The sequence below is a fragment of the Oryzias melastigma genome, unplaced genomic scaffold, assembly GCF_002922805.2.
Source record: "Oryzias melastigma strain HK-1 unplaced genomic scaffold, ASM292280v2 sc00678, whole genome shotgun sequence".
NCBI lineage: Eukaryota > Metazoa > Chordata > Actinopteri > Beloniformes > Adrianichthyidae > Oryzias > Oryzias melastigma.
The window spans coordinates 8,942-19,555 of NW_023417266.1; the positions used below are offsets into that span (position 1 = coordinate 8,942).

The 10,614-nt window shown below is 41.2% G+C and overlaps 1 long non-coding RNA gene across 1 annotated transcript; it reads right to left on the bottom strand.

The window, feature by feature from the left end:
• Positions 1-9,116: 9,116 nt before the first annotated feature.
• LOC118598455 lies at positions 9,117-10,604 on the bottom strand. Its single transcript, XR_004947532.1, has 2 exons — positions 10,397-10,604; positions 9,117-10,300 (listed from the first exon to the last, which is right to left on the bottom strand). It is a non-coding gene; the product is annotated as an uncharacterized LOC118598455 (long non-coding RNA).
• Between the last annotated feature and the right edge of the window lie 10 nt (positions 10,605-10,614).

Below are 10,614 nucleotides of genomic sequence, written 5' to 3' on the forward strand. Positions count from 1 at the left end.
ATGTTCGGACCCCGGTCTACCAAGCTGGCAGAGTTACTGGACCTCTGGACCACAGAGATCTCTGTACAAGTCTGATCCAACTTTTATTAAAATGAATACATTCCAATTGAGTTTTTTCACTTTCTTCCTCATCAACGGACATGTAGAGGTTAGCAGAGGCTCACCTCACAGAAACCAATCGGCTTTTTGACAAACCTGTTGTCCAAATGACTCTGTGGCTGGGGATTAGTATAATAATTTAAAATAGCAAAAAAACAAAACAACCCATCAACAATACTAAACCAGGTAAGACAACTTATTATAGTTGATTAGTTGACGTTGTCGACTAATCGTTGACAGAATAGCCACATGCCTTTATTGGGGCATCTTATTGGTGAAGGAATGTATTGCTTGAACCTGCTATGCAAATCATATATCATGTTGTACTGAAAGTGCTTGTCATATGCGTAGGCTGAGGTTAGACACAGAAAGCGCAAAAACAGGAAGGACCAAAAGAGGATGTGTCTACTAGCCAGGGAGCGACTCTGACAAATGTGTGCAAAAGTTAACTGTTAGAATGTCAACATAGGGATGATCTGATTGGCAGACATACTATGCATATTTGCATATTGCTTTAGTCAATAAAAATAGCCTGTCGCGGAAAAACCCCAGACTCAGACTCAGACTCAGACTCAGACTCAGACCTCAGACCTCAGAGATAAGAGAGAGCCTGGTTGCTATGTGACTGATCTGAGTCTCCCTTCGCGCGAAGGTAAAATAAACAAATGTACTCTAAGTGAACCTTCTGTGATCTGACTGACTTTTACTCTGAGGTTCCTGACTCCAGACCCACTCGAAGGAGGATCGAGGACCCTACCTTCAACAATTGGCACCCCAGATGGGACTTGGAGAAGAAGGAACGGAATTGGACACGAAACAGAACGAAAGGACGAAGGACACAAGGCGCGCCAATATAATTAAAGGTAACAGAAGCTAACCCCTGTGTGCAGGAGGTTGTGTCCAGGGTCATCAGGACTAATGTCTGAAGGTCTTCACTGAGAGGAGGATGTTCATCAGCAGACCAGCATCTCAACGCTGCTCCACAGACAGACTGAGGGAGTCATGTGTACCGTGTGCTGTTAGATAGAACTACAAAAATGTAAATCTGTAGCTGGTCCTATGCAATGGTGGACGAGTTAAAACTTTCTGGTTATGAGGTGTTCTTTTAGGTACATTTGTTATTATTTTTCTAGTTTGAATAATTTCAATACTCTCTTCAAGTGTTTATTCTGGTTTGACTCGTGCACTTTTTGTTTAGCTGTGAAATAAACACATAAATTCTAGTTTTTAGTGACGAAATGACTTATTCAACATTTTTACTTGTAAAGTAAACTCCTATTTTCAGTGACTTCATTAAAAACCAGGTTTTTGAGCTTTCAAGTGTATTCTACTGTTCAATTGGCACTGTAACCGACATCCAGGCTAAGCTATCCCCAGCTATTCACTCTGAATCCACGCTAGCAGCGCTGCTGGAAGCTAAGCTAACACCACTGCTCCAAATCGTGGAAGATTTCCGTCAAGAAAAGGCACGTAACCAACAACGAGATAATCGCCAAGATCTCCTGGAGAGGAGGATGCATGACATGGATCAACAGGCACGGATGAATAATGTGATTCTCACGGGACTTCAACTACAACCCCGGGTGCGGCCTGGTGCTACCAGTGCTAGCACAGATGCTAACGGAGCTGATATGGGAGCAAACGTGACCGTGGAGGATCAAGTTGGAGAATTTCTTGTGTCTAAAGGGATTTCCTTGGACCTAAACACTGTTGAGATCTGTCATCCGCTTCCTCGGAGAAAGAATACGGATAAACCAGCGATCCTGATCAGGTTTGTGAATCGAAAGCACAAGATAGTTCTGATGAAACAACGTAAAAACCTGAAGGGATCGAATGTTTATCTTAATGATCATCTGTGTAAATATTACGCTGATCTGGCGAAGCACGCGAGGCTCCTACGATTGAGGAAACAGATCCACAGTACGTGGACTCTGAACTCCAGAATCTTTGTGAAACCACTCGGACCACCGGACCAGACGAAGCCTCTGGGAATAAAATCCATGGAAGACTTTGAGAACTGTGGGATTACGCATGTCTGACCCTTTAATTCAAGCAAAAAGTGAAATGTGAACTCTAAAACCGCTGGATACGACCTCTGACCCAATTCTGAGCTGCAGAACTTGAGCACATTTCCCTTGAAATGAGACCTTCACAGTCTCTCAGTTAAAACAACGAAGAACGATTACGTGGCCTTAAACTTGTTCCTAAAATAAGCTGTGATGTAGCATTGATTTCTGCTGAAACTGCTGATTCTTTTCTTCCCTATTAATTATTTTTTGTGTACTTTAATCATTTCTTTGATGAATACAATTTGCACAAATGGTATATATATGTATTGTTTTTTTTCTTCTTCACTTTAATTAGAATGTTTTGATTTTTTTTCTCCATTAACTAATGAAGATGATTTTCTACTTTTATAATCATTCTTTGACAAAAACAAACTGTATTAATTGCCTTATTAGCAAATTAAGATGACTATTACATTTTGTATTATCATAATACTTTGAATACAATCTTCAGAGTTAGCATCTTTTCTTCTGGCACTCACCAAGAGCGGACGCTTTTCTCTGAGCTCCCTTATCTATCTCTCAACAAGGCTCTTTGTCTCGTCTCCCCAGTCCTACTGTGACTACTCTCAGTTTTTCTCACTTTCAAGAAACATGGATCTGATCTGCTGGGCTGCGAATGCGATTGACCAAATTTATTCCACCATGCGAGGTGGGAAAGCGGATCCTACCTGCGCAGGGGGCACGTCTGCGGCTGGATATGTGAATGATCCTTGGGGCAAATGGAGAATTTTCTGCCTGTCGCAACTCTCTCTGGAAGATGTTGAAGATGTTTACATCATTGGATTACTGGTCTCCGACTTTCTGCTGATTGGAACTGGTGAAACCTGGATGTACCGGAACGTGGCGAAGTGGCTCTCAGACAAGGGCGGACTGGGAGTGCTTTGCGCTGGGACGCAGAGAGACGTACAGACTCAGACTGAGAAATTGAATGGACTGGAGGCCAAGATCGATGCTCTGTCTGCCCGCGTGTATCGCATCGAAGTCTCCCTTGGAAGGCTGGAAACCATCATGGAGCGAGTGTCGGCTCGACTTGGAGGGAATCAAGAAAATTGACCAGATCTGTGAATTTCTCCGCCATAACGCAGCACCTGGACTTCAGCAGGCAGACAGAAAGCTTTGTCTGTCTGCGAGCAAACAAACATCTCTAATCAGGAACCCCCACAACTGTACCAAAGAAACTCAGCTGAAGGTGTGAGAAACTGAGCCCGTCGTCATGGTAATCTGCATTCCTCCCCTGCCATGACCTTCACCACAAATTCAACGCCTTGGTGACTCTCTTTTGTCTGATCTTGTTCGGGTTGTACTGGAACAAATTTCGTTTTCAGTGAAAGCTGTGCATATGACAAACATAATCACACCCCCCACTTATAAAGGTGCGCTGCTCACTGCTGCACCTCAGTCAACTTTGAACTGTATTGTGTACCTCTTGTGGACATTTTGTCTCGTGAAATTAATGTGCTTCAATGTTGATGGGATTTTGCTTGTACTTTAACTCATGCCGCCCTCCTGCGACAGGGGCTGAAGATACTTGATTTTTGACATCTTTTCCTGTACCCTCATGTGTCTCTTCTGGGCGATAAAGCGCCGTCCAGCGGCTGCTGCCCACCACAATGAATTTTCCCCCGGGGATTAATAAAGTATATTTGATTTGATTTGATTTGATTAAACACCTGAGAGATGCTCTCTCAGATCAGATAGTCTCCCTGGATGGTGTAAATGTTGCCTCCAATTCTTCAGTCAGAAACTTAGGGGTTTTATTTGACCAGGATTTATCATTTAAGGCTCACATATCTCAAGCTTGTAAAACTGCATTTTTTCACCTACGTAATATAGCTAGGATCAGGAATATGCTATCTAAAAGTGACGCTGAAAAACTCATCCATGCATTTGTTACGTCCAGACTGGATTACTGTAACTCTTTACTGATAGCATGCCCTAAAAGTTCTTTAAAAAGTTTTCAGCTTGTCCAGAATGCAGCAGCAAGATTGTTAGCAGGAACTAGTAGAAGAGAACACATCACTCCGGTGTTAGCTTCTCTCCACTGGCTACCAGTTGAATCCAGGATCAAGTTCAAAATCCTTCTGTTAACCTATAAGGCCCTGAATGGTGTGGCCCCATCCTATATTAGAGATCTCATAGTTCCTTACCAACCAGTCAGAACACTTCGTTCACAAAATGCTGGACTGCTTGTAGTTCCTAGAATTTCTAAAAGTACAGTTGGAGGTAGAACCTTCAGCCATCAAGCCCCTGTTCTATGGAATAAGCTCCCAGCTCATGTCAGAGAGGCAAGCACAGTTTCTACCTTCAAAACTAGCCTTAAAACATTCCTCTTTGGACAGGCGTTCTGCCAGGCTAGCTAGTAATCAGAGAATATTCCCTCTGCTGTGGTCCTTGTGAGGCTAGATTAATAAACTAATATTGATGTGTTTGAATATAAATTTAGATTTTCTATCATGGTTATTATTCAGATCAGCTCTGGGGTTCTGTTCTCTATTCTCATCTACACCCTCTGCATCAAAATAAGACACTTCAAGTCCTTGACAGAGCTGAAAGCATCGAGGTGGGCGGGGCTGTTCGGCTCCAGTACGACTCCAAGAGGACGCTGGAAGTCCCTGTACAGGTTCCCTGTTGAAAAGCGTGCAGCTGATCTCCATGGAGGATTGTGCATGGATGTGTAGCCACAAACAGATCCAAGGTTTGATCAACACAATCAGAACGCTGTGACTTCTGTAACCAGACTGAAACTCTGACACACTTGTTTGTGCAGTGCAACCGCTTGGCTTCTCTTTTCAGTATTCTGACTGCATGGTGTGTTGGGTTGTGAGAGGTGTTTTCTCTCCCCCTCTTTGTGTACGGGCCTGTATTTACAAATGCAAAAAGAAAAAGAAATCAACTGTTGAATTTCCTGTTTGCTACAGCTAAAATTGCAATCTGGCTCACTAGACGTAATCAAGCAAACTCTGAGGGATGTACTGATGTCCAACAGATGTTTTATGCTCTTTTAAGATCACGGTTACGCGTGGAATATGCTTATTTCAGAGTGACTGAAAGGCTGGAGGAATTCTCCCAAACCTGGGCTGTAGAGAAAGTTTTGTGTCATGTGACTGCTGATGGGGAACTCCTTTTCTCCTTTTGAACCTCAGAGTTCATGTCATCATTATTTATTTTCTTTTTATCATGTGGGTTATTTTGTAAATATTAGAATGGTCCAATAAAGGGATTTTAAAATCGATCAAATCTTTTTCTTCTTCCTTCTTCTTCCTAACAGTTTGCTGATGTGGTTTATGGTTAAGAGAGGTTAATGTCCGCTCCAATTTGCTGGAATTACGCTGGAATTCTCCTTTTTCAGATTTTCTACTCGTTTATTCCTGTTTTAACAGACTGTGGTGCTTTAAAGATGTTCTTTGTTCTGTATTTTGGTGGTGCGTTGTGTTTTTCTGCCTTTTAAAGTGATCGATTCCATGTATTCCTGTTTTGTGTAATCCATGATTAAACTGATGTTTTATAAATCAAAACATCTATTCTCATCTACTTCTCCTCTCTTCTATTCTTTATTATTTATTGTATTTAGTTCTCCATGCTTTTGTTGGTGCAGTTCCATTCACATGTTGTTCTTCTTTCCCACTCTCCTCTGGGGAGCGGGAGAGATTTCAGATCCCCGGTGGATCGCCCACGCTCCCACTCTTGGCCGTGGACCACGCCCCCGACACCATCCTGCATCTCTGAGTGACAGTGATTCCTGGTGGGTCGTCTGTCCTCCTGCTCGTGGACTGCACTTCTGCTTCATCTTGACTATGGACTTCATCATCACTCATCCCTCAGCTTTATCTGAATGAACTCTTAGATTCGTAGTTGTAGAAGCTAATTTTTCTTTAACTGTTCTGGTATCTCCTGTCCGTCCTGGGATAGGATCTCTCCTTCATGTTGGAATCCCTAAGGTTTCTTCTTTTTTCCTGACTCAGGTTTTTTAGGAGTTTTTCCTTACCGGGAGGGAGGGTCTAAGGGCAGGGATAACCTGTTTATGTAGTCTGTTTAGTTTTCAACAATTGTTTATATTTTGAAGCCCAATGAGGCAAATTCATTTGTGATTTTGGGCTATATAAATAAAATTGAATTGAATTGAATTGAATTATAAAGAACCCCAAAGAGGGATTTTGATCCGTTCACACATTTCTGAGTAATCCTCTAAAAATCTAAAGTCTCAACAGCAGTCCCTCCCATACCCATGAAAACGAGCGGGTCCTCACGACCTGATGTCACATAGGGAGACCGCCTCTTTCAAGAAGTCTGCCAGCACCGCCTCCAGTCTAACACCAAATTATCCACAGAGCTAGTGGTGATCAGCAAAAAAACTTTAATTTTAGATGCAGAATACCGTATGTCTTCCAGTTGTGTCCTGTCTTCAATAAATTCAAGCTCAAAAGTGTGTTTGTTACTTTAAACGCAGGGCTCCTATAAGATGCAAATTTAACTCATAAACATAACTAATATTGAATAAATAATTAGTGTTTCTGGTGTGCTAAAGGTAATATATGATCATTTATTTACTTAGTTCACTGACATAGTTCACTCTGAAAGGCTGAAGAAAATCGTGGTATGGCCTCTTTAAAGATGTTTTTAAACAGTTTTTCATTAAATAGATTTCATGTTAAACCATTTTAATAGTTGTAGAAAATTGGAAGCTTAAAACAAATTTGACACCAACTTTAACTTTATACAGACTGATTTGTGATTTTTTTTCTGACATTAAACTGATCTGTGTTCTAAAATAGGTTGAAGTTACTGATTTACAAGATCAAGATTGTAAAGAAACAATTTCATATCAATCATCAATTCAACTGATGAAGAAAACATGAACCAATTATTAGGTTCAAACATGGCTGTAGACCAGAGGTCTCAAACTTGCGGCCCGCATCTTCATATGAAAGATTACTGTTAGTGTGACACACTACACATGCAGAACTTTTGATTTCAATCAAACATAATTGCAATAATATTTCAACTATTTTCTTTGTGCAATATTAGTAAGAAAGCACAATTTTGAGCTAATATATTCACAAAAAAGGTTCTTTGACCTGCTGTTTGTGAATAACAATTTTATTCAGATATATTGGAAATATTTTGTATTTCTTTGTATTATGTTCACATTATAGTTGGAAGGCTGGATAACTCAGTTGGTTGGAGTAGATCTTGGTTTAGTTTCCAGGGCAGCAATGAACTAAAATCCAGTGATGTCCTCAGACAAGACTCTTCATGCTGCATAACTAGATCATTCTGTGCCTTAAAAATACAGGATTGTGTCAGGAAGAACATTCAGAATGAAACTCTCTGTATAACCACCTGAGTGAATCGGTGAAAGCTGATTCACTGTAGAGATCCTGACAGGATAAGCTGACAGGTCAATGACTGAATGACAACAGAGATCACATTATAGTTGGTGATGGCACAGTTGTTGAGGAGAACATTTTGAATCGGCACTTCAGGTCATAAACGTTGCTGACCCCTGGTCTAAAGCATTAGACTCTCGATGTGATGGGGCCCCTGGGATGGGGAACTTGGACCCAAACTGCCTGCTACCCCCAACCTATCCTGTTTGGGTGCTTACCAAGATTGGCCTGTGGGTAGATTCCCTGGTGGCAGGTGTGAATGTGTGTGGCGACAGGAATGAAACAATGTTCAAATATAAAACTGAACCGTTCGATACGCGTTCCACGGTTCGGTACGACAGATTTCACAGTACACGTTTTATTATTCAGTACCACCGTGAGCTGCCTATAGCGCGTCTGTGTGTTCGTGTCTTTGTCGCTGAGACCGTCTGCTCCAGGTCTGCTTCCTCTCCCCCTCCCCCGGGAGGCGGAGCCCAAATGCTAAAACAAAAACATTTAGCTAAATGCTAAAAACAACAGAGACAGTCATAGCTAGAGCGGGAATGCAGCAGTTCTGTGGCCGGCATGTGCTCACACTCTGACTGTGTCGGTCCTCTTTCAGTGAGGAGTCTCTGCAAACGCGTATAGAGCAGAATTTTGGACTTCTGCGTGCGTTTTCATGGACTTCTCCTTTTGTGGCTCCTTGAATCTGCACCGACGCAGCCGGTGTGTGAGCAGCTTCCAGCTCATGTTTAAGACGCTCTCTCAACACTGAAACCTGCGGTGTGAAGACATCTCGTGTTCACCGTTGAATATGATGATCAGGGAGCGAAATGTGTCACAAGAAGTACAATATCTGCAAGATTTGCCTCATCTCTGTATCATAGAATGTCAGGAAACATGTCCAAAATGACCGCCTTTCACCCAGACCTGTCACTGTGTTAAAGTTGAACAACTAACACCATCAAAACATCCCAGATATATTTCAAAAGACGTCCAATGTTACCTCAGATAAACGCAAGAAAATATCTGACAACATCAGAGAGTTCACTGCTAAAGCTCTTTTTTCAGAGGTTGATAATGAGGACTTTTGTCCTTTAATGAAAGCAGTTGACCCACAATATAGTGTACCAGCACGTCTATATTTCACAGAAACATCTATATACCTGCACTTTATGAACAAGTGTGCAAATTAAAGACAACTTAGTAAAAACGCACAACTTTCCACGTCCAGCTGGATTTCCTGGGTAACAGAGAGCTAAATCTCTGTAAATGTGCGTTATATAACAGCCCTCACTCTGGTAAATTAAGAGTCCAGTACTGCAGCTGTCAGGACTGAAGAGCACAGCTTAGATTGTTGGAGTTTATTATATTCATGTTTACAAGTACTGAGGACTGAAGAACTTTTACATTTGATTACATAGTTTACAAGTTATAATGTTTACAAGAGTTCTATTTAAGTGTGACTCTGCAATAACTGCCAAAAGTTGTGCACTTGAAAGAAATCTGATTTCTTTGTTGTGTTGTTTTTGTTTGCAAAAGAAATCATAATCTTTGGAATAATAGGATTTCAGGTTTTTTGTTTTTTTGGTTCAATACGTATCGAACTGTGAGCAAACTCTATTGTTGAATCCCTAGTGAATAATATTTAAAGGAATTTTATCATGCAAAATCAGCTTTTTTGAGCTTTTAAGTGTATTATAATGGTCATTCTTCTTCAAAAACAGCCTCAAAGCGGTATTTTGATCCATTCATGCATTTCTGAGCATTTCTCTAAAACTGCTCTCTGAGCACCAGCTCCTCCAAACTCACAAAAACAAGCAGGTCCTCACAATGTGAGGTAGATAAGTGAGAACAGCTCCTTCCAGGAAGAGTCTGCACTTCCAGCTCCGCCCCCAGGCTAACAAACACAACCCTGTTTTCTCTGTGGAGCTAGCAGTGCTCGACGCAACGCTTTTATTTTAAAAGTACAATATGTACATGACCTTCTTTGGAAGAGTTTTAGATGTTGTTTGTTCTTTGAGGGCAAAACACACACATGCTAACGAGGCTGACTATAGGTTGATGTCATGAAATGGGCGGTACCCATTAGCTTTGACTGAATGAAAGGCGGAGCTTCAGAGATCAAGTTGTCTTACTTCTAGGTAGGAAAAAAACTCATAAAAATATCCAATATTTCATAAATATTTTGATCTTCGGCGTTCCACAGCTATCATTTGATCTTATGTTTCCATATAGTTTTCTCTAAAAGAAACATCGCCCCCTATAAAGATTTGTACGAGTAGAAACCATTTTAAATTCATAGTTGTACGATGGTGTAATTTCATGTTGTGTATGTTTAAATTGAACTTTTCATTTGTACGTTTCTGATATTTAAGTGTACATGTGAATACACCACAGAAAGTTTACGGTTACACACAAAGTTGATTTTCTAATAACTTTTTTGGTGCTTTTTGGAAAAATACATATTTAAAAACATTGCAACTTTTCACAAAAGCTACAGCAACATCAGGAGTTTTAGGCCGCAACAGTCATAAAAATGTTGTGCAAAATCCTGGAGGGTCTGATTTTAGTAACTGAATGAAATCTGACCTGAGAGTCTCCAGTTTACAGTGTGGACTCTCCAGTCCAGCAGACAGCAGCTTCACTCCTGAATCCTGCAGGTCGTTGTAACTCAGGTCCAGATCTCTGAGTCTGGAGGACTGAGAGCTGAGAACTGAAGACAGAGCTGCACAGCTTCTCTTTGACAGGTTACAGCGACTCAGTCTGAAGAAAACAAAGACAGACAGCAGTTATTGAATCTTTCATTTTTCCACTCAGATTCATTTGTTCACTGAAGGTGATTTTCATGAGAGTTCTTACAGAGCTTTGTTGGAGTCTTTGATCACTGGCAGCAGCCTCAGAAGAGCCTCCTCTGAACGAGAGTATTTCCTTAGGTCAAACTCTTCCAGATCTTCTGATGACAGTAAGATGAAGACCAGAGCAGACCACTGAGCAGGAGACAGTTTATCTATGGAGAGACGTCCTGAACTAACGAACTGTTGGATCTCCTCCACTAGAGAACCATCATTCAGTTCATT